At 41.7% G+C, this 23,635-nt stretch overlaps 1 long non-coding RNA gene across 1 annotated transcript in view; it reads left to right on the top strand.

Annotated features, from left to right (window-relative positions):
• Gm28651 overlaps window positions 1–23,635 on the top strand; it is a 61,444-nt gene that overhangs the window by 37,039 nt on the left and 770 nt on the right. The window contains exon 4 of the long non-coding RNA XR_874509.3: window positions 18,893–19,014. This is a non-coding gene — a long non-coding RNA (predicted gene 28651). The remainder of the gene's footprint in view (window positions 1–18,892; window positions 19,015–23,635) is intronic.

Here is a 23,635-nt window from a genome sequence, read left to right on the forward strand (position 1 = left end):
TCTCTTTCCCCCCCTCCAGCTTTGGGGCTACAGATGCCCAGTTTTGTATGTAGGTTCAGGGGACTTGAATGTAGGTCCTCATGCTTGCTTGGCAGGATCTTTACCCAGTGAACTATTTTGTTTTCTGCCCATATTTCATTATTTTGGGGCTGGATTTTGCTCTGTTCCTTAAGTTGAGACTCAGGTGCTGTCCCTGCCCAGCCCCCCTATAGCTAGGAGCACAGATGTGAGCTTTTATGTTTAGGTACCACTATGCTTCCCACCCCCCACTTTTTCTATGTCTCATTTAAAATGTAATAAAGCTCTCTACTAATCATTATTTTGTATCTTCTTGTTAAGTTCCATTTAAAGGGTACCAAAGCCATCCACTAATGAACTATTTTGTAGTAAGGTTCAATTTTGTCCAACCCAGAGTGTTCCATTCAAGTGTGTGTGCACCAGCTTGTGACCACCCATGTGGGTGCAGGTTCAGGTCAACCTCAGGAGTTCCCCATCTTTTTGGTGTTTTTGTTCTTTGGGACAGTTTCTCTACACAGTGGTAGCTGTACTGAACTCACTGCGTAGATCAGGATGGTCTCAAATTCGGCCTCTGCCTCTATGGAATGTTGGATTAAAGCTACCACGCTTGGACACACCTTGTTTTATGAGGCAGGGTCTTTAGCTGGTACATAGAGCTCACTGATCAGGAGGCTGACCAGCAAGCTCTGAGGACCTGCTTATCTCTATCTCTGAAGAGCTGGGATCCAAGCATGTGCCACCACAGCCAGCTTGTATATGTATGCAGGCAACAAACCCCAGTCCTCATGCAAGAAAGCCAACTTTGTGTTTAGTTTCAACCATGCCTTTTTAGTATCTGTAAATACCCACATTTACTCCAAGTCACTGAAGTACTGTTGTATTTGATCTATTTTCTTACATACAGTCATTTTTAAAGTAAAGATTATTATATTTTTACTATGATATTGATTTTCTAGCACCTAACAGAATTGGCTACATATGTTTCAGGGCCCTGTACAAAATCAAAAAGACGGGAGCCCCATTCAAACATTATTAAGGAGTTCAAGGTGGTCACACCTGAGGTTAGGCCAAGCAGAGTCTATGTTTCTGCACAGGATTAGGCGAAGGAAGTTCATGCCTTGTTTTGTTTTGTTTTTTAAATTTATACACAACATTAAAGTGATCTTATGTGTGCTATTGGTCAAGTTTTAATTTCAAGGTTATGTTAACTAACTAAAATAAAATAAAATAAAATAAAATAAAATAAAATAAAATAAAATAAACACAGTACCTTTCCCACCCTCCAGTAGTGTTTACTTGACAGGGGAACTAACCATTCCTGGGAAATATGCAAGGAGCATGCATGTCGGCATGGCCGTCTGAGGATGGCATTCTTGGAAAATTCTTCTGAAAAAAATTTCTTAAAAAGTTCCACGTGAGGGTCTGGAGAGATGGCTTGGCAGTTAAGAGCACTGACTCCTTTTCCAGAGATCCTGAGTTCAATTCCCAGCAACCACATGGTGGCTCACAACCATCTGTAATGGAATCTGATGCCCTCTTCTGGTGTGTCTGAGGGCAGCTACAGAATACATTTAAAAAAAGTTTGATATGAATATCATTGCCACCTGGGGTTAATAGGTTTCTAAAAATTGATTTTAATAATTAGATTAATTATTTGGCAGTTTAATATGCCTGCTTTTTTCTTCCTGTAGTTAGTTTGCATGTGAAGTTTTACAGCTGCAGTGGCTTTTCCTCAGTCTGGAGCTGGTTCAAGTACACATCTGCTCTTTTCTTCCCCAGCCTCTAAAAGATTTCTGGGCAGGCTGGCCACCCTCTCCCTGCTAGCAGGTTCTCTTCTGCTCCTTTGTATTGCTTGTTGCATTGATAACTACTTTTATTCTGACAGCTTCTACTTACCTCCTTGTATGCTTTTTGTTTGCTAGTCATACTTCTGATTAACATTGGTCTCAGATTTTTGAAACATGTGTGTGTGTGTGTGTGTGTGTGTGTGTGTGTGTGTGTGCATGTGAGTGCAGCTTGCTCCTGGAGGCTAAAAGTGCCAGTTCCTTCGAGCTGCAGTTACAGGTGTTTGTGAGCTGTCTAGGTGTGTCCTGAGAGTTGAACTCAGGTAGTTGCTAGAGCTTTTAGCCTTTCAGCTATCTCTCTGCCTCCCTAGCTTTCATTTTTAAAGTATATAATTAAAGCACTTATATAAAAGGATCGCTGAAAGCCTGTGTAGATGGCTCAAGGATAAAAGTGATTGCTGGGAAAGCCAGATGACCTGATTTCAATCCCTGGAACTCGAGGCAGATGGGAGGCAGAGCCAGGAGAACTGTCTGGAAGCTCATGGTGAGCTAGCCTAGAGTATGCACTGTGGCAGAAACAACGAGGGAGACCTTGCCTTAAGAGAACCTACTCCCAAAAGTTGTTCTCTCTCTCTCTTTCTCTCTCTTCCTCTCTCTGTCTCTCTCTCCTCCATCTCTCTCCATATCTCTCTCTCTGTGTATCTCTGTCTCTCTCATACTCAAAGGCAAGATTAGAAAAGGGATTAAACGATTATTGTGGTATTATGATTTGGATATAACATGTCCTCCATAGACTAAGTGGTTTAACACTTGACCCCAGCTGGTGGTGCTGCTTGGGAAGGTTGTAAAATCTTTAGTGGGTGGAGCCTTGCCAGAGGAAGTGTGTCAATAGGGCTGGGTCTTGAACATAGCTGGTATTACTTCCTGTTCATTCTCTGCTTCCTAAGTATGTATGCAAGGTGACCATACAGTCTCCTGCCCGTGCTCCTGCTCCTGCCTGTGCTCCTGCTCCTGCCCCTGCCCCTGCCCCTGCCCCTGCCCATGCTCCTGTGATCATGTCTTCCCTGTCTACCTGTCTTTCCCACCATAATGGAGTATTCTTCGGAACTGAAGCCAAAACAAACCTTTCTTCCTTAGTTGCTTTTGTCAAAGTATTTTATCACAAAACAGAAGATAAATGAACATAGGGCTATAAAAAATATGATTTTTTTCTGCTTCTATGTGTGATCTCTGAAATTCCATGTTTTGTTTCTCCCTAAGAATCAATAGTTATAAATCTGATTTCTATGATCCATTAATCAGTTAAGATCTCCTAACTAACTTTTAAACATACATTTCATTCACAGTTTCTCTTCTTACTATATTTCAGAATCTTGAATGCATACTCTCTACCTTTTTTGAGTTTTGTGTCTCTTGTATAAATGTTGTAAGATGCTTGGTAAGTCAGAGTAGTTTCTGTTTGGGATCCAGCCCAAGATTTACCTGTTGTTTCAACCTGACTAGCTATTCTCACAGTGTTTAGTCCCCTTAATTTTGTTTAGCTTATCATTTGCAAATGGTTATCAACTGAAAATTGCTTCTGGGTTAGGGATGGGGACATGCCTCCACCCTAACTGGTACAGACCCTTGCAGGCTCTACGCATGCTTTCTCAGCCTTTGTAAGGCCATGTCTCCATCAATAATGTTGATTTAGAGGGTCTTGATTCCTCGGTGCCCTCTATCCCCTCTGGCTCTTACACGGTTTCTGTCTCCTCTTCCACAGGTTTCCCTGAAGCCTGAAAGGAGGTATTAATGGAGACATCCCTTTACATCTGGGTGTTCTAAGGTCTTTCCCTTTTGGTATGATGTCTGGAAGTTGGTGTGTCTCTGTATTTGCTCCCATCTGTGGCAGGAGGAAGCTCCCGTGATGATGGCTGAGCAAGGCGCTGATCTATGAGTATAGTAAAATGTTATAAGGAGTCATTTTATTTCAAAGTAACTTTTTAAAAAACAGTAGTAGCATTTGGCTTTATCTTAGGCTCCCTGGCTATCTAGTTTCAGGTTCTTAGTCTCCCAAGCAGTGTCAAGTATGGGTTCTATGTCATGTAATGGGTCTTCAGTTGAATCAAATATTGACTTGTTACCCCCACAAACTTTGTGTACCATTGCACCAGCCTATTTGAAGGCAGGTCTTCATTGTAGATCAAAGGGTTTCAGCTATTTTGGTGTTTCTGTTTCTCCTTTGGTAGTATTCAGAGTAACTTCCTACACCAAAGACACCAGCACATGGTGGTGAAAGCTCTATGTAGACACCAGCTCAACCTCTCCATACTCAATGAGTTGTGTGGGTGTTGTCCTCAAAAATGGAGCCTTGCTGTCAGCTTGTGGAAAGCCATTTATAGTCTTGACAACAGCTTGGGTTGTTTGGGGTTTTCCATGTGACACCTTTGGCCAGCCATACAATTATATGTAACCCAATCCTGGTACTGAAAGCTCTATTTGGTGACAAAAGATGGCCAGGTGGGGTTCTGTCTCCTTCCTTTTTTTTTTTTTTTTAGCAATTTTATGTAGATAACCTTTATATATGTATCTGTTTTAGGAATTTCTACCATGTTAGGTTTCCACACTACCCTTTAAATGGCTTTTAATTTTATCTGTCTTTCCCTATATTTTCCCTTCACTCCTCCTCTCCCTCTCCACTTGATTCTTCTATTTCAGTCTCCACCACTGTATCCATCCATACCTCTCTATTCTATTTCTCTCTCCTAGGAGATCTGTCTGTGCTCCTGGTCACCTACTCTACTCTACTGTACTCTACTCTATACTCAACCTCTGTGGTTCTATGGATTGTAGCCTGGTTATCATTGACTTAACAATCAATATCCACAGGTAAGTAAATATTTGTCTTTCTGGGCTTGAGTTACCTCACTCAGGATGATTTTTTTTCTAGTTCTATCCATTTGCCTGCAAATTTTTTTATTTCATTTTTTAACTGGCTAAATAATAGTCCACTGTGTACAAGTACTACAGTTTCTTTATCTATTCTTTCAGTGAGGGACATCTAAGTTGATCTCAATTTCTGGCTTAAAAGAATAGAACAGCAATGAACATAGTTGATTAAGTATCTCTGTGGTAGAATGAAGCATCCTTTGGGTATTGCCCCAGAGTGGTATATCTGGGTCTTGAGGGAGATCAATTTCCACCTTCCTAGGGAACCACCACAGTGATTTCCATAATGGTTGTAGAATTGGCACTCCCACCATCAGGGGATGAGTGTTCCTCATGTTTTCCCATTCTTACTGACTTGAGTAGCCACTTGTTTTATTAATCTTCCTTATTCTGACAAGTGTAAGATAGAATCTCAAAGTAGCTATGATTTACATTTCCCTGATGACTAAGGATTTTTTTTTAACATTTCTTTAAGTATTTATCAGCCCATTTGGGCTTTCTCTTCTTAGAATTTTCTGTTTAGATCTGTACTAGAATTTTAATTAAGCTATTTGTTTTCTTGATACCTAGTTTCTGAGGTCCTTATGTATTTTGGATAGTAGTCTTCTCTTGGATGTGTAGCTGGTAAAACTCTTTACATGTTCTATTGATGGATGCTTCTTTGTTGAATGATGGTGTCTTTTGCCTTACTGAAGCTTTTCAGTTTCATGAGGTCCCATCTATTAATTGTTGATTAGTTCCTATGCTAATGGTGTTCTGTTCAGAAAGTCTTTTTCCATGCCAATGAGTTCAAGCCTATTCTCCACATTCTCTTCTAATAGTTTCAGTGTATTTAGTTTTTTTTTTTCCATTTTTTATTAGGTATTTAACTCATTTACATTTCCAATGCTATACCAAAAGTCCCCCATATCCACCCACCCCCACTCCCCTGCCCACCCACTCCCCCTTTTTGGCCCTGGTATTCCCCTGTACTGGGGCATATAAAGTTTGCTAGTCCAATGGGCCTCTCTTTCCAGTGATGGCCGACTAGGCCATCTTTTGATATATATGCAGCTAGAGTCAAGAGCTCCGGGGTACTGGTTAGCTCATAATGTTGTTCCACCTATAGGGTTGCAGATCCCTTTAGCTCCTTGGCTACTTTCTCTAGCTCCTCCATTGGGAGCCCTATGATCCATCCATTAGCTGACTGTGAGCATCCACTTCTGTGTGTATTTAGTTTTATGTTGAGGTTAACTGATCCATTTGGAGTTGAGTTTTGTGTGAGGTGATATGATACATGTGGATCTATTTGGATTTTTCTACATTATGCCATCTAGTTTGACAAGCAACGTTTGTTGAAGATTCTGTCTTTTGTCAGTGTGCATTTCTGGATTGTTTGTTTGTTTGTTTATTTTTTGTTTTGTTTTGTTTGTTTGTTGTTGTTGTTTCAAGACAGGGTTTCACTGTGTAGCCCTGGCTGTCCTGGAACTCACTCTGTAGAGCAGGCTGGCCTCGAACTCAGAAATCCTCCTGCCTCTGCCTCCCAAATGCTGGGATTAAAGGTGTGCACTACCACTGCCCAGCTGGATTGTTTTTAAATAAACAATCATATGTGTGTAGATTTATGTGTAGGCCTTCAATTCAATTCCATTGATTGTTGTGTCTGTTTGCCAATATCCTGCTGTTTTTCTTTCTTTCTTTTTTTTCACTATGGCTCTGTAGTACAACTTGAAATCCAGGGGTGGTGATATCACCAGCAATTTTCCCCCCAGGATAGTTTTTCTATCCAGAAGTTTTTATGCTTCCACATAAAACTGAAGATTGTCCTTTCATGGTCTGTGAAGAATTGTATGTGAATTTTGATGGAGATTGCATTGAATCCACAAATAGCTTTTGGTAGGAGGGCTATTTTTTTTTTTTTTTTACTATATTAATCCTACCAGTCAATGAGCATAGGAGATGGGGGATCTTTTCATCTTCTGATATCTTCTTCAATTTTTTTTTTATTCAATGTCTTAAGGTTTTTATTATAAAAACATTTCACTTACTTGCTTAGAGTTTCATCAAGACATTTTATATTATTTGAGGTTATTGTGAAAGGTGTTTTTCTACCTTTTTCTTTCTCAGTTCATTGGTCATTTGTATGTAGGAGGGCTACAGCTTTCTTTTGCGAATTAATTTTCAATCTAATTACTTTGCTGAAAGTGTTTATCAGCTGTAGGAGTTTCCCAGTGGAAATTTTAGGGTCACTTAATGTAAAAGATCATAACAACTGCAAATAAAGATACTTTGGCTTCTTGCTTTCCAATTTATATCCCCGTGATCTCCTTCAGTTGTTTTATTGCTCTAACCAAGACTTCAAGTACTATATTAAATAGATATAGGGAGAGTGGACAACTTTGTCTTGTTTCTGATTTTAGTGGAATTATTTTGAACTTCTCTCTATTAAAGTTGATGCTGGCTATGAGCTTGCTGTAGGCTGCCTTTATTATGTTGAAGCATGTCCCTTGTATCCCAAATCTCTTCAGGACTTTTATCGTGAGGGGTATTGGATTTTGTTAAAGTCATTCTCTGCATCTAATGAGATACTCATGTGGTTTTTGTCTTTAAGTTTGTTTATACACTGAATTACATTTATCAATTTATTGTGTTGGACCACCCCTGCATTTATGGGATGTCACCAACTTGATCATGGTGGGTCATCTTTGTCATATGTCCTTGGGCTTGATTTGCAAGTATTTTATTGAGAATTTTTGCATCAATATTCATAAGGAAAATTGGCCTGTAATTCTCTTTCTTTGTTTGGTCTTTATGTGGCTTGGGTACCAGGGTAACAGTGGCCTCATAAAATGAGTTGGACATTGTTCCCTCTGTTTCTAGTTTGTGGGATAATTTGAGGAATATTGACATTAACTCTTATTTGAAAGTGTGGTGGAATGCTACACTAAATAGAATTCTGCCTTAATATCTGGCTTTGGGTTTTTTGGGAGGGAGGAGACTTTTAATTATTTCTATTTCACTAGGGGTTATAACTCTGTTTAAATTGCTTATCTGATCTTGCTTTCACTTTGGTAAGTGGTATCTATTAAGAAAATTTTCTTTTTCTTTTCTTTTTTTTTTTTTTTTTAAGATTTTCTACTTTGGTAGAGTGTAGGTTTTTAGAGTATGATAATCTGTATTTCCTCGGTGTCTGTTTTTAGGTCTCCTTTTTGCTTCTACTTTTGTTAGTTTGGATCTTTGACATTCACCTTTTAGTTAATTTGGCCAAGGGCTTGTCAATCTTACTGATTTTCTCAAAGAACCCACTCCTTTACTGATTCTTTGTATTGCTTGTTTGTTTCTGTTTTATTGATTTCAACCCCAAGCTTGATTACTTCTTGTGGTCTATTTCTTTTGGGTATGATTTCTTTTTGTCCTGAAGCTTTCAGGTGTTTTGGTATGTTACTAGAATGAGATCTCTCAGAAGTTTTAATGTAGGCACTTAGTGCTGTGAACTTGCCTGTTAGAGCAGCCCTCATGGTGTCCCTAAGTTTGCGTATGTTGTGGGTTCATTTTCATCCAATTCTAGAAAGTCTTTAATCTCTTTATTGATCCATATTTGATAGTGAGTTGTTCAGTTTCTGTGATTTTGTAAACTGTGTTATTGTTGATATCCAGCATTAATTTATAGGATGCAACATTTCATTTGACCATTCTTGTATCTGTTGAGTCTTGCTTTGTGTCTTTGTGTCTGTTGAAACTTGCTTCCATGAAGTGCTGGGAAGAAGGTGTAGATTTTTGCATTGGGAAAAATCTTCTGTGATTATCTGTTATCCTATTTGGCTTAGAACATCAGTTACATCAGCATTTTTCTGTTTAGATTTTGCCTAGATGGCCTGTCTATTTGCAGGAGTGGAGTATGGAAGTCTGCTTTTATCAGTGTGTGAGGGTCAATTTGTGATTTAAGCTATAGTAATGTTTCTTTTATGAACTTGGGTGCCCTTGTGTTTGGTGCACAGATGTTAAGAATTGCAATGTCTTCTTGGTAGGTTTTTCCTTTGATGAGTAAGTAGTATCTTTCCCTATCTCTCCTGATTAGCTTTGATTTAAAGTTTATTTAATCAGATACTAAAATGCCTGTACCAGCTCAGTTCTTACCTCCATTTTCTTGGAATATCTGTTTTCATCCTTATGCCCTGAGGTGCTGTCTAGCTTTGATGTTAAAGTGGATTTCTTGGATGTAACAGAAGGATAAATTCTGTTTTCACTACTAATATCTTAGTCTGTGTTTTTTTTTTTTAAATTGGGGAATTGAGACCATTGATGTTGAGAGACCTCAAAGAGCAGTGTTTGTTGATGCTTGTTATTTTGTTGTTGTTGCTGTTGTTATTGCTGTTGTTGTTGATGTGGTGGTGGTGGTGGTGATGATGGTGGTGGTAGAGGATGTGGTGGTGGTGGAGGAGGAGGTGGATGGTGCTATTTGTCCTTTTTTGATATGCTGCTCTGGATTATTTATTCCTTGTGTTTTCTTGGACATGGTTAACATCTATAGCTTGGAGTTTTCCTTCTGTGGTACTGGATTTGTAGGTAGATATTGATTAAATTATTTTTATCATGGAATGTCTTTCTTTCTCCATCTACAATGATTGAAAGTTTTGCTGGATTTGTAGGTAGATATTGATTAAATTACTTTTATCATGGAATGTCTTATTTTCTCCATCTATAATGATTGAAAGTTTGGCTGGGTATCATAATCTGGGCTGGCATCTATGGTCTCTTAGAGTCAAGCACATCTGTCCAGGCCCTTCTGGCTTTTAGAGTCTCCATTGAGAAGTCGGGTGTTGTCCTAATATGTCTCCTTTATATATTACTTGTTCCTTTCCTTTGCAGCTTTAGATATTCTTCTTTATCATGTATACTTAGTGTTTTGATTATTATGTGCCTATGGGAATTTCTTTTCTTGTCCAGTCTATTTGATGTTCTATGTGCTGCATGTAGCTCGATAGGTGCCTCCTTCTTTAGGTTAGGAAAATTTTCTTCTATGATGTTGAAAATTTTTTGTTGAACTGAGTTTTTTTTCTTTCCACTATTCCTTTCATTCTTAGATTTGGTCTTTTCATAGTGCTTCAGATTTTCTAGATGCTTTGTGCCAGAATTCTTTAGATTTAACATTATCTTTGACCAAGGTGCCATTTTTTTTTCTATTATGTCTTCAATGCCCAAGTTTCTCTCTTCCATCTCTTGAATTCTGTTGGTGAGGATTGCCTCTGTGGTTCCCACTTGAGTTCATAATTTTTTCTTTCCCAGATTTTTTTGTTTAGACTTTCCTTATTGATTTTATTTCCATTTTCAACTCTTGAACTTTTTTATTCATTTTTACACCATTTGTGTCTTCATAAATTTCTTTAAGAGATTTATTCATTTCCTATTTAAGGACCTATATCATATTCATAAAGGCTGTTTTAAGGTCTTTGTCTTGGGCTTCAGCTATGTTGCAATACTTAGTGTCTACTCTGGTAGGGTTGCTGGCCTCTAGTGGTGATCTGTTGTCCTGGATGTTATTGATTATGTTTTTACAGTGGTCTCTAGACATTTAGGGTTGGGAAGGTTGTAATTCTAGGTGCTGATATCTGATCTTGTCTTTGTTGGGTAGGTATTATGTGCCTTGGTTTCTGTTGCCCTCTGTGTGGTGCCTGTAGGAAATTCTTCTGGGATTCTGGCAGGTATGGGTACCAGGAGTTCTGATAAAATGTGTTCCTAGGTATAGAGAGCTAATGCCCAGGGATAGGGTTGGGGCTGAGAAGGTCTGCAGGAGGGAGAAAACAGGGTGTTCCAGCAAAATCTGCATAGTCCCCTGGTAACAAGGGCAGAGAGTGAGAAGAGGCCCCACAACAGATAGTCTGCTACAGGGCTAGGGATGAGACTGGGGGTTTCGATGTGGAGGGGAGGAGGGAGACTGAAGCTCTGAAGCTCCGCCTACCTGCTTTGCTGGCCTACTTGCATCTCTGTCAGGCTTGCCTAACAGGTTCCCAGAGAAAGCCTGCTGTCGTTGGGGGTTGGGATAACGGGATGAGCTGGGAGGAAGGTTGGAAGAGAAGATCTGTGTGATCTGCTGGAGGCAAGGGTAGAGAGGAGGGGGCGGCTGGTGCCAGGTGGTCTGCTACAGAGATGAGAGATGAGACTGGAGGATTGGACTTGGAAGGACAGAGGGAGAGGTGAAGAGATCTTCAGTTAGCCTACCCGCTCCCCTGGTTGAGTGGTCTCTTCTGATTTAGTTCTTCCTTGTTATTTTCCTGTCTGCTGCAGGGTCTGTTTGTTTGATTACTGTTCTCTCCTGTTAGCCAGCCTGGGTTCACTCCAGTGCAGACATTCACTCAGTATATAGGCAATGCAGTCAGCGTTCTTGGAGAGGCTAAATAATTTTCTAACTTTTTTTGGGTCTTGTTTGTGCTTTTTAGACAGGAACTTGCTATGTATTCCAGGCTGGCCCTGAACTCAGGAATGCTGGGATTACAGGTATGTGCCATCCCACCAGGCTTTGAATTTCATTTGATGTATAAAAACAAAACAAAACAAAACAAAACAAAACAAAACAAAACGAAATGAAATGAAATAAAGCAAAATACTTTTGAATTTCATTTGATGTATTGAAACAAAACAAAACAAAACACATGATGACTCTGCCCTTTCTGGCTCCTGACAGAAAACAGGACCCTATTGCCCTCCACTCTAGGCGAGTCAGTTCACCTTCCATTGAGCTCACTTCTGGCTAGCCTGTTCTTTTATTGCTTCTCAGCCCTTACAGGCACAGGGCAGAGCAAAAGCAGCCTTGGTTTGAATAGTGTCTGGGCAGCTCTGGGGCCAGCAGCTCACTCCTCCACCTGCTTCCTCATATCTGTTAGGAAAAGTGAGGTCATGCATGTGAGACTGAGTCTGTGTCCCATTCCCCCTTGCTGCTTTCCAGTCCTGCCCCATAGGGAAGGACAACGATAAAAATACCACCTGCTAGAAGACTGTTAACATGCCATGGGAGGGGTTGTTGGCCATTAGATGTGGCAGATGCTGGACCTGGGAAGAGGGATATGAGTGCAAGTGTAGAATCAGGGCTACTCACAGCTTGTCAGGGCATCTGTCTTCTGCAGAGATGGCAATGTGACAGCAACGGTTGTCCTTGTGTTATTGTTGAGAGGGAGGTTGAGAAGTTCTATGAACCCATGTGCTGCAGGGGGCTGGCGGGGAAGCAGTCATTAATATCTTCTGTTAGCTCAGGGCCCTGCCTCAGAGACCCTCAGTGTCTTCTTGCCTACGATCCTGTGTCTGCATCTTTGGCATCATGGATGGTGGGAAGATCTCAGGCACATCTGGTCCTACAGCTACAAGTGGTTTTCCACTTCTGGGAAATGGTGGTGGATGGGTTTTTGACTCCAGGTTTTAGGGAAAAAGAATCCAAGCTGAGTTCTTGGCCTTTCTTATCAAAGAGACCTGGAGCCTCAAGTTCCTCAGGCCCTTAGCTCAGGCTCTAGGATACTGTCTTAGTCAGGGTTTCTATTTCTGCACAAACATCATGACCAAGAAGCAAGTTGGGGAGGAAAGGGCTTATTCGGCTTACACTTCCATACTGCTGTTCATCACTAAAGGAAGTCAGGACTGGAACTCAAGCAGGGCATGAAAGCAGGAGCTGATGCAAAGGCCATGGAGGGATGCTTTTTATTGGCTTGCTTCCCCTGGCTTGCTCAGCCTGCTCTCTCTTAAAGAACCCAAGACTACCAGCCCAGAGATGGTCCCACCCACAAGGGGCCTTTCCCCCTTGATCACTAATTGAGAAAATGCCTTACAGTTGTAGCTCATGGAGGCACTTCCCCAACTGAAGCTCCTTTCTCTGTGATAACTCCAGCTGTGTCAAGTTGACACAAAACCAGCCAGTACAGATACCTTTCTTCAGCTTTCCTGTCCAAGCCACCATTGATCTCAGAACATGGGACCTGGCTGCTGCTTGGCAGTCTCTTTGTAGCCTGAGATTTTTTTCCCCTGGCACTAGGGAAATGAACCTTTCCTGTTGCTCCTAGGACTGTCACTATAACTAAGGTTATTCTGTACATTAGTTCAGGGACATGGTGGTCCTGTATCTCATAGGGAGGAAACCCACCCACCACCACCACCCCTGACCCTGGATGAGGTTGCTAAAGTCGTCTTTGTATTCTCTCTCTGGCCATCTCATTCTGAGTCTTCACCTTGACTGCTATCGACTGCAAGACCCTGGGTGTTCCCATCTTGCCTAGAGACTATATATCTGGCCATCAGGAGGCCAGCAGGCCTGTTCTGTTTCCAGGCTATACTCATTCATCTCTCATGCTTTTCATTCTTCCAAGCCACAACCATTAGCTTCAAGGGCCTGGCTAGAGCCCCAGGGAGCATCAGCTCGCTTGCAGGGTTGAGCTTGGCTCTCCTAGCTTGAAGCAGCTGGGCCCAGCTTGGCCTAACCCAGAGGCCACAGAGATCCAAACTTGGCTTAGCAAGGCCTCCTAGCTGAACACCCCCAGGAAATATTGGATCTGAACTCCTCTGAAGCAAGAGGAGTACTTTCTCACTTCCCTGGGGTGCCCTGAGAATGAATTATTCACTATTTGTAAAGCACTTTATAGGGTTCGGTATCATTACACAGGGACCACAGAGCTCAGAAGCAGCCCTGGACCCCTGACAGGGTGGTTGTTACTATTAAGCATTTATATAGCACTTTACATTGCTGAGTGCTTCCCAATCATTTATTAGTTAATTCTCCCAGCACTCCGGAGCTGTCAGCAGACTTCAGCTGCCATCCTCTCCCGCCTGGAAATGAGGTTGCTGGGACCAGGGGAGGCCAGCGGTCTATCCCAAGGTGACCCAGTGTTGGTAGTTCAGGGCTAGGGCCAGACCTAGAGGCCTGAGTTACCGGCTCTGTCTGGATCTGTAAACTAGCCACATAGTTCATTTCTTACAGGCCTGTTGTCAACCTATGCATACTTCCAGGAAAGCACCCAAGAAAGGACTGCTGCCACTGGGGCCTGGATGACATTCTAGGAGTTAGAGTTCTTCGCTGTTGGGCTATGAATGGCTCAGCACTAGTTTTAGAGTCTAAACTAGCTGTGTGGTTTTCAGGAACTGAGACACTAAGCTGACTTCTTAGTGTCCCGAGGCAATGGTCCTCCACAATCAATTGAGAAGATGGGGTGAGCAAGGCTGCCACGCAGGCTTTGAAAGAATAAAAAGGAGCCACTTTGGCTCAACACCCTGAGTTCTGATTACTGCAACAGCCTGAACCACTTTAGTTTCAAAGACAGCCTGAGCATGCCTGTGGTCAGCAGGATGAAATGCAGAATAAAAGGGCTAAAGCCACCGCAATTGCAATTTCCTTTTAAGTGGTGTCACAGCTTGAATTGGAAATATTCCCCATAATCTTAAGATTTATTCGCTGGTGACACCGTTTTTTGGAAGTTGGGGAGTTTACAGATGGGATCTAACTAGTACAATAGGTCCTGAGGGCTGTCCCTTTGCATATTATAGGCTAGTGCCTGATTGGTTGGTGCCTAGTTGGCTGGTGTCTGATTGATTGGCTGGTGTCTGATTGGCTGGGTCTGATTGCCTGGTTGGCTGGTGTCTGATTGGCTGTGATGTAAGTGATTCGAGGCGCCCCTCCCACTCCCACGTTCTCCATCTCATGGACTCTGCCATGTCCTACCCAGCCATCAGGTGATGGAACTGCGAGCCAAAATAAGTAAATCTTTGCTCCCTTAAGTCGTTTTGTCCAGTTATTTTGCTCACAATGACACAAAGCAACCAATACATTTGTTAATTGAGCCACACTGGTGGGAATCCACTCTGCTCTGTTGTATTTCGCACTTTGCATTTGGTGGTTTTCGTAGTTAACAGGTGTTCCCTGGTAGCTACCGTGGAACAGGCACAACTTTAGGAACAGCAGATTTGGTAGTGAACAAAAGACATACAAATTTGGGTTGCCATGGGCAGAAACCTAAAGAGTGAAGCAGGTGATCAGATAATAGGCAGAGGAGAGCTGAGAAGTGTTAAGTATAAATGGCCAAGGGAGGGAAGGCTTTCGAATGCCAGAGGGAAGGTCACTATGGCTGGAGTGAGGGAAAGACATGCCAAAACAGTGAGCTAGGTCGTGGTGCCTAGAGCAGCTCACAGCAGTCCCTCAATGCCAAAGTGAGGCTGGAGGATTGCATTCCCTGTATAGGTTCTGTGCTATGGTCTCTCCTGCTGCCCTGTAAGTCATCAGGTAACGAAGTAGCTGAGTCTGAGCTCTAGCTATGCTGGAATATTCTTGTCTTGAGTCCAGAAAACCTAAAGTGCCTTTTGTTGGGGGTGTGTATGTTGTTTGTAGTGTATAGTACCAGCAAAGACGCTCAGCAAAGTCCCCAGGTGGACAGCTTCTCACTTAGCCTCATGTAATTATGAACTAGCTGTCTGTTCCTGGGTGATCTGGTCAAAGTCTCACATCCATCCTTTCTTCTCATAAAAACCCAGCATAGTGAAAGGGAGTGCGTGCCTGGGGGCGGGGATTGTGTCCATGGCCATGAATCGGTGCTGCTGGGAACTTGCTCTGCCTCCAGAGACTGTGAGGTAGACAGGACCATGGGCCTCTCTCCATGGAGCAGGTGGTTCATTTTTTAAAATCTTCCTTATGGAATTTACTCATGGAGTGGTGGTGGATGGCTAGGTCACTTTCTCATCTGCCTAATTTCTGGAAAAAAAAACATTCATATTGTGTGAGATCAGCCTAGGGCTAAGTCGGGCACCCTGAGTCCCTAGATCTATGTCCTCGGCTCTTGTAAGAGCTTGGATGATAGACTGAGTATGGGACTCGAGGAGCTATATAAGAGAGGCATCCTGGTGGGGAAAAATGGGTAATCTGGTGGAATAATAGCACTTCAAGGAAGAGTTTATAACGTATATTTCTAGAGTTGCAAAATGCCATGGCTGGAACAATTCTTCCATCTCCAGATTCCCTCTCACTGTGGCTCAAAACAACTGTGCAACCATTGTGCTACGTGCAGTTAAACTGCTGTGCATGCCACCTTAGCAACACATAGCTTCGAATCTGTGCCCAGTCCTCATGCTTATTATCTTGAAACTCCCTTGTTGAGAGGCTTTTAAGAAAAATCGGGGTGAAGACTGAGGTTATAAATGAACCTATAAGGCACTTGCTTATTTTATACATTAAAAAAACTTCAATACAGTAAAACAGAGACAAAAATCATTGGCCTCTTATATATTATAAAATTGTGATAGCAGCAAGCATATAATTAATTTCATTTACCATTCTGTCTCCTCTGGAAACTTTTGGTATTTCTTTCTCAGTCTCAGCAAGATGCCTGTGAATTTTCTTGGCTTGGATTCAGAGAGCACACTTTAAGAGGATAATATTTTTGAGGTATTTTCATCTCCAGGAACTCTTCATGCCCTGGGCTCCCCACCTGTTTGGATAGACTTTTTATGGGCAGGCAACAGGATTCATACTAGTTAGTCTAATCAGAAAGCAGATTTTAAAATCATATTTGTTTTCTTCCAAGTTCTCTAGGGAAGCCAGGGAATAAACCTCGGCTGCTACACAGCCAGGGAAATTGCTCAAGCAACACAAAGCTTTTCTAGCCAAATACCACTGATGTGACCACCCACTGTTCCACACCCAGGTCCCCAAGGCACTCAGAAGCCACAACAGCTGCCTAGAAGAGTCCATAGGCTTTCTGGGCAATACGCGCCGCTGTGTAACTAGGGACTCTCTGTTCCTTCTTTTCCTAAATCTTGAAGAATTGAGTCAGTTTGGTGAATACTAGATGAAACTTCATCTACAAAGGAGCCTCGGAGATACAGTTTCTAGCCCATGGGACTCCCCAGAACAGGAGAAGTGAGAAGAAATGTCACCCAGGAGCTTATTTGTAAGGTTGGCCACAGAATCTCTTGTAGCAATAGGTTTGAATACTTCACGGCTGAATAACAGTCCATTGTGTGGACATGCCGGATCTAGTTTGTTTATTCATTAGTTGTCGGATATTTGAGTTCTTTCCACTTTGGGTTATTGTGAACAATGTTGCTATGGATGTTTGTGTACAGGCTTTTGTGTGTGTGAACAAAATCTATCATTGGTAGATAATTCGGAGTGGAATTACTGACTTACATCATTACTACATGAGTAATTATTTGAAAAACTTCCAGTCTGACCTCCAAGGTACAACTTAACATTCCCATAAGCAGTATACCAGGGTCCCCCCCCCCCTGCATTCTCCATACTCACACCAGCATTTGTTCTTATCAGACTTGCAGCCATTCCAGTGAGCTTGACCCAGTGTCTCCCTGTGGACTTGCATGTCCAAGATGGCTAATGATGTCAAGCATCCTTCTGGGCATTTTGAATTCCATCCAAACTCTGCTTTCCTTCACTAGAAAAGCCAAGCATATGAGAGATAGCTTTCCTTTTTCTGTTTCCCTGTAGAGATCATGCATCTAGAGCCTTCCCTCATGTAGGAGAAACCCCACCCCCACCCCTGAGCTTGCAGGAACTACACAGTTACTCACCTCTCAGGTTATTTCGTCTTCTAGTTCTGGGGGTTTTGCTTCTCCTGCACTCCAGCTTGGCCTCTTCATGTCTATTTCCAAGTGAGGGCAGCTAGAGTCACTCTGCTGGTATCAAGAAGGCTGAGGGGAGAGAGTCCAGAAGTTAAATCTTCCACCAACCCTTAAAGGTCTTCTGAGTATATAAAAACCCTTCTCTTAACAGATGATATACAATACTGTATGTGACAGCCAATTAAAGTGTCTCTTTATTCAGTTTGCCCCCTCTGTGCTGCCTTCAAAGAAGGATAGGTTTTCTGGCACAGGTCTTTGCTTGATGAGTGCATAGTCTTCCTACTCGATTGAAGTTCCTCCACAAGTCTGAATACAGGACTGTCTTTGAGTGTGTTGGTTTAAAGCCAGAAGCCGGAAAACAGCAAATGGCTTTCCTTGGTAACATATCTGTGAAAGTAGAGTTGACTGGAGGAATGTTCAGAAGTAGAACTTCTATCAGAGGACATTCGGAGCCAAGGATGACACACCATCTCAAGGGATCAGACAATACATCTTTTAAGGTGTGAGCTATGTATTCTTCCCACTTGTCTCTAAGTTGTAGCTCAACAGCAGCCCGAGATAATATGTACTTGTATGAGTGTGGTTGCACCCAGGAAGACAGGTGACTATATCTGCTGACCCTGGATGGCTGAATGTGGAGTGGATTGGGAGAAAAGTGGATTGTCCCAGAGGACAAGGGTGTCACATGCTGGGTTGTATCACATAGGAGCTGCTTCCATGTACTTAACAAAACACCTCCAATATGGATGGGCTCTTTCTGGAGAGTATGAACACTGGACTTGTGCTCTTTGTGGGAGAGAGAGCCTGTCCCTTGAGCAGCCAGTGAGAGAGTTCCTAGCACTGAGTGGTGCCCAGACTCCTCACTGGCACTGAAGCAACTCCTAACATGGCAGCCATCTGACTAAGCAAAAGCAGCACTGCACTCCAAGTGGCAGAAGGTGGGTGGTCTCCAGAAAGCCCTACTGCTGCTTGGGATGTAGCAGAGGGTATAGGAATTGTTGGCCTTCTTGAGAAGGCTGCCATTTGCCCACCAAATACTTTAGACAGATAGAAGCTCTGTTTCTGCCAGCACCCACTCTGCTACACACTGGTATGTGTTAACCTAGTAAGCACTATGAAGATAAGAAGTGAGGACGAGGAGGGCCCTGGAGACCTAAGTACCAGGAGAGGGACGGCCACCAAGTTCTGTGGCTTAGACATACATAGCATACTTAGTCAGTGCTTACAACTTATTAAGACTTCTGTGGATGCCAGAGTCCATGTCTGCATTCTCTCTGCCTGTTCCAGCTTGGGTGATTTAGACATCCATCTGCCCCATAGAAGCACAGCCACATCTTTTTTTTCTGTAGAAATATACAGGTCATCTTCTTCTATGAATTAACCTTATGACGCTACCATAATAGCAGTTTTTTCTAGTCATGGGGCTTTCTGACTTGACTGAAACAAAGCAGTGAGAAGACCTGATCAATCACTTTTTAAAAACTGATGATTTTGGTGATAAAGACATAACCTGAGCTTTGTTTTTTTTTTCCATCTCTGGAAAATTACCTCAAGAGATTGTTTTATAATATTTTATGTTTCAGATAAATGCAATGGTTTCTAAACAACTGATTGTCTCACCACCTTATGAAGCTGTTCTTGCCCTGTGAGAGGTGACATGCATAAGGACGTCCTAGTTTTTCCCTGCATTGACCTTCCACTGAAGGTGAGTTTTCAGGATAAACGTGGGAGACAAATGTAGTGCCCGGTTTAATATCTTCATTACTAAAATAGCTGGTGCAGATTTGGAAATGCATCAGCCCCCCTCCCCCAGCAGAGGTGGAGAGACACAACAGTGCACAAAAGAGGAACAAGGAGGATGCACAGAGCAAACTCCAGCTCCAGTTGAAAAACCAATGCTAACTCCTGGTCCCATACGGTGTGAATTGGCACCACTTTCTCGAAAGCAATTTGACAAAATGTTTCAAGATTCATAAAGAAGATCATGTCTATGATTGGAAGATTTTATACCTGGTAATCTTTACTAAGTGGAGATTGTACAGAGGGGAAAACACTGTGCGTACTAGCATGCCACATGAGAGAGCTACAGTTGCAACAGTGAAAGGATGATTTGGGACACTGGCTAATGAACTAATATACAGGCTTTGAAGAGCCAATTACGAAGACTGGCAACATCAAAATCAGAACCACAGATTTAAATTGTGCACACAACATAAAATACGCACATAACTCCAAGGGCTGAAGAGGAACCCACAAAATGACAGCCAGGTGGAATTAAGAACAGCTTAAAACATTTGTGTTATAGAACAGTACAGACTCACAGCAGCAGACAAGATAAGTGACCTCTACCCCAGACTACAGATTAGCTTGCAGAGTCAGCAGCCTTTGCTTCCATGGGTAGGAATGACCTACTAGTTACTGACACTTAACAACCCATACCCACATGCCATCGTCACAATCAGCAAAATGAATACTTTTTCTTGTATATATCTTTAAGAAGTGTTTTCTGAGCCAGGTGGTGGTGGCGCACACCTTTAATCCCAGCACTCGGGAGGCAGAGGCAGGCAGATTTCTGGGTTTGAGGCCAGCCTGGTCTACAAAGTGAGTTCCAGGACAGCCAGGGCTATACAGAGAAACCCTGTCTTGAAAAACCAAAAAAAAAAAAAAAAAAAAAAAAAAAAAAAAAAAAAAAAAAAAAAAAAGAAAGAAAGAAAGAAAGAAAGAAAAGAAAACAAACAAACAAAAAAGAAATGTTTTCTGGGGCTGGAGAGATGGCTCAGTGGTTAAGAGCTCTGACTGCTCTTTCAGAGGTCTTGGGTTCAATTTCCAGGAACCACATGGTGGCTCACAACCATCTGTCATGTGAACTGATACCTGATGCAGTCTTCTGGTGACTGAAGACAGCTACAGTGTACTCACATGTATTAAACAAACAAACAAACCAACCAACCAAACCCCTAAAAACATTTTGTGTGATTCCAGACATACAGACAAGCTAGAGAATAGGGGAAAGAACGCCCTTTTCTTCCTGCTCTAGGATCCCAGAATTGGTGTGATTCCCCATTGCTCCATTCATCTTCATTCACCCCATACAGATCACTTATTACTGGTCTATCCTTATCACTTGAAAATATGTTTCTGGGGCTGGTGAGATGGCTTAGTGGGTAAGAGCACCTAACTGCTCTTCCGAAGGTCTGGAGTTCAAATCCCAGCAACCACATGGTGGCTCACAACCATCTGTAATGAGATCTGACTCCCTCTTCTGGAGTGTCTGAAGACAGCTACAGTGTACTTACATATAATAAATAAATAAATCTTAAAAAAATTTAAAAAAATAAAATAAAATATGTTTCTGATATGATCTCTCTAAGTCTCCAAATTCTACATCAAGTGTCACCATGAAATGAATCCATTCTCTTGTATAGCTTCAGACCATGGGTTACAATCAGGATATAACAATCAGTCCATAACAATCATGGTCATGTGACCTACACATCTTGGCACTCAGAAGGACCCCCATGTCTGACTTAATGCTGTGTTGTTAAAACTTTGAAATTTTTAATACATTTGGAAGAAGGTGCTCACATTTTCACTGCAGGCTCTACAAATTATGTAGCTGGTCTGGACATGATTATTTAATATATAGTCTTTAATCAGACTTGATTATTATTATTTGTAAAAAAAATTGTCACTAAGATGTAGTTTGGTTGGTAGAGTTCTTGCCTACCCTACACAAAACCCTGTATTTGATAACACATAAAACTTGTATAGTGGTGCAAACCTGTGGTCTCAGCACTTGAGAAGCTGAGGCAGGAGAATTGCTGCAAGTTTAGAGGTTAATCTGAGCTACAGATTGAGTTCTAGACCAGCCAGGGTTTCCATTGATACCCTGTCTCAAAGAATAAACAAATGGGGGTCTTGAAAGATGGATCAGTAATAAGATACTTGCTATTCTCTCAGAAGATCCAGGTTTGGTTCCCAGAATCCGTATGGCTGCTCACAATCACCCTTAACTCGAATTCAAGAGATCTAGCCCTCTTCTGATCTCCCTGGGTACCAGGCACATATGTGATACACATATATACATGCAGGCAGACACTTATACACATACAATGAATAAATCTAAAGAATTAAAACAAAGAAGTTGTACAAAGGGGGTCTCATTAATGACATCTATTTTTCTTTGCATCGTGTGTGTGTGTGTGTGTGTGTGTGTGTGTGTGTGTGTGTGTGTTTAGACATGCATGTGCTGTGGTATGCATGTGGAGGTCAAAGGAAAACCTTCAGGAGTCCATCGTCTCCTTTCACTGTGTGTGTGGATAATATTCCAGTATCCAGCTCACTCTGCCAGGCTTGGCAGCAAGTGTCTTTATATGCTGAGCCATCTTACTGGGTCTCATTATGACATTTTTATACATGTGTACACATTGATACAATGTACTTTAGTTATACTCATCCCCTCTATTTTCCCTTATAGTTATTTATCCCCACTTCCCAATATCCCTAGTAGCTTACACAGTTGCTTCCCTACTCCTAAATTCCACATATGAAAAAAAAATTTGACATCTGTCTTTATAAGCTTGGCTTATTTCATTTGACACGACAATCTTTAGTTCTTTCTACTTTCTAGAAAAAAAATCCCCCAAATTTATTCTTTTTCATAGCTAAATAAAAATTTATTATGTATGTGTATATATATATGTAGATATACACAACACACACATATATTTACATATGCACATATACATATTGATACATTTTCATGTTGCTTGTGGCACAATGTCTGACAAAGGAATGTCTGTAAAGAAGGAAAAGTCAATTTTGGCTCAGTGTGTGAGGGTGCAGTCTGTCAGGCGGAGAAACATGAGGAAGGGCAGCACTAGCTGGGGCAGTGTGAAACAGTTGGTCACATTGCATCTATAACCAAAAAGCAGAGAGAGATGGATATAACTACTAGCTTGCTTCCTCCTCTATATTCAGTGCAGGACCCCAGTTTCTGGATCGTGCCACCCCATATGGAGCTATGATGGAGCTTCCTCTTCAGTTCATGCTCTGTGGAAAAGCTCTTACCTAGAGGCTGGTTTCCTAAGGGGTTATGCGCTCCCTCAGTTTGCATCAAGATTAGCCATCATGATATATATGTACATTTTAAAATCCATCCATCTGTTGATGGGCATCTAGGATGGTTTGATTCCTTATCTTGACTATTCTAAGTAGTTGAACAAAAACCCAGGTGTGCAGGTATTGCACTTAGATCCTTCAGGACTCACCCAGAAGTGGTAAAGCTGGGTAACATAGAAGTTCCATTTTTATTTGTGTATGCACGTTGTATGGGCATGTGCAGGTGTTCATATTTGTGCATGAAGGTGGAGGCCAGAGGTTGACATCAGTTGCTTAACAGCCTAATCTTTGAGAGAAGGCATCTCAGTGACCATGGAGCTCACTGATTGGCCAGGCAAACAAGTCATACATCTCCCGAGAACTCCTTGCATCTGCCTTCCACCAGTGAGAGGACGAGCCTATCACTGTGCCCCGCTTTTTATGTGGGTGACTGGGATGAGAACCAAGGTCTCTATGCTTATGCAGCAAGCACTTTACCAACTGAGCTGTCTCCTCAGGCTTCATTTTTAATTTTCAGAGCTTTCCCTGCCAATTGCTGAAGTGGTTGAACCAATTACCCTGTGACCCTGTTTGCATTTATTTTAGAAAAAATTCAAAACCACGTGTTACCTTCAATTATTAGACCAATTCAGCTAGTTAGTAATAATTTCTCAGTCTCCCCATGTCTTCTGTAAAACTGTTGACAATTTTGAAGAGCATAGGGGAATGTTTCTCAACTTGGGACTTCTCATATTTCTCATTACCAGATTTAAGTGAAGCAGATTTTATAAGATTACTGTGGAAGTAGTGTGTGTTTTTATTAGTGTTTTGTATCAGGATATACACAACCTGAATTTGTATCATTAATAGCAATGTTCTTTGATCACCCAGGAATCTGTCAAATATTATTCCCTCCACCCCTGAGATACACTGAGTATCTAAATATCTTGTCATTTCCATCCCACACACCAGTTTCTAGCATCAGTTGACGAATTCTACCTGATGAATTATGATGATTGACAAGTAATATCTTTTCTAATTTCAAAATGTCTCTTACTTTTGTCAATTGTCTTTCGTTTCTCTATGGCTATTACGATCATTACATTCATTGGTTTTCTACTTTAAGGGCTTCTCTTTCCACAGATGGGCTCATTGACATGCGACTCAACAGGTTATTATCTATGAGTGCAATTGACTTGGATGTTTAATCATTTCCAGTTATGACA

This window comes from Mus musculus, chromosome 14 (genome assembly GCF_000001635.26).
Source record: "Mus musculus strain C57BL/6J chromosome 14, GRCm38.p6 C57BL/6J".
Classification (NCBI taxonomy): Eukaryota; Metazoa; Chordata; class Mammalia; order Rodentia; family Muridae; genus Mus; species Mus musculus.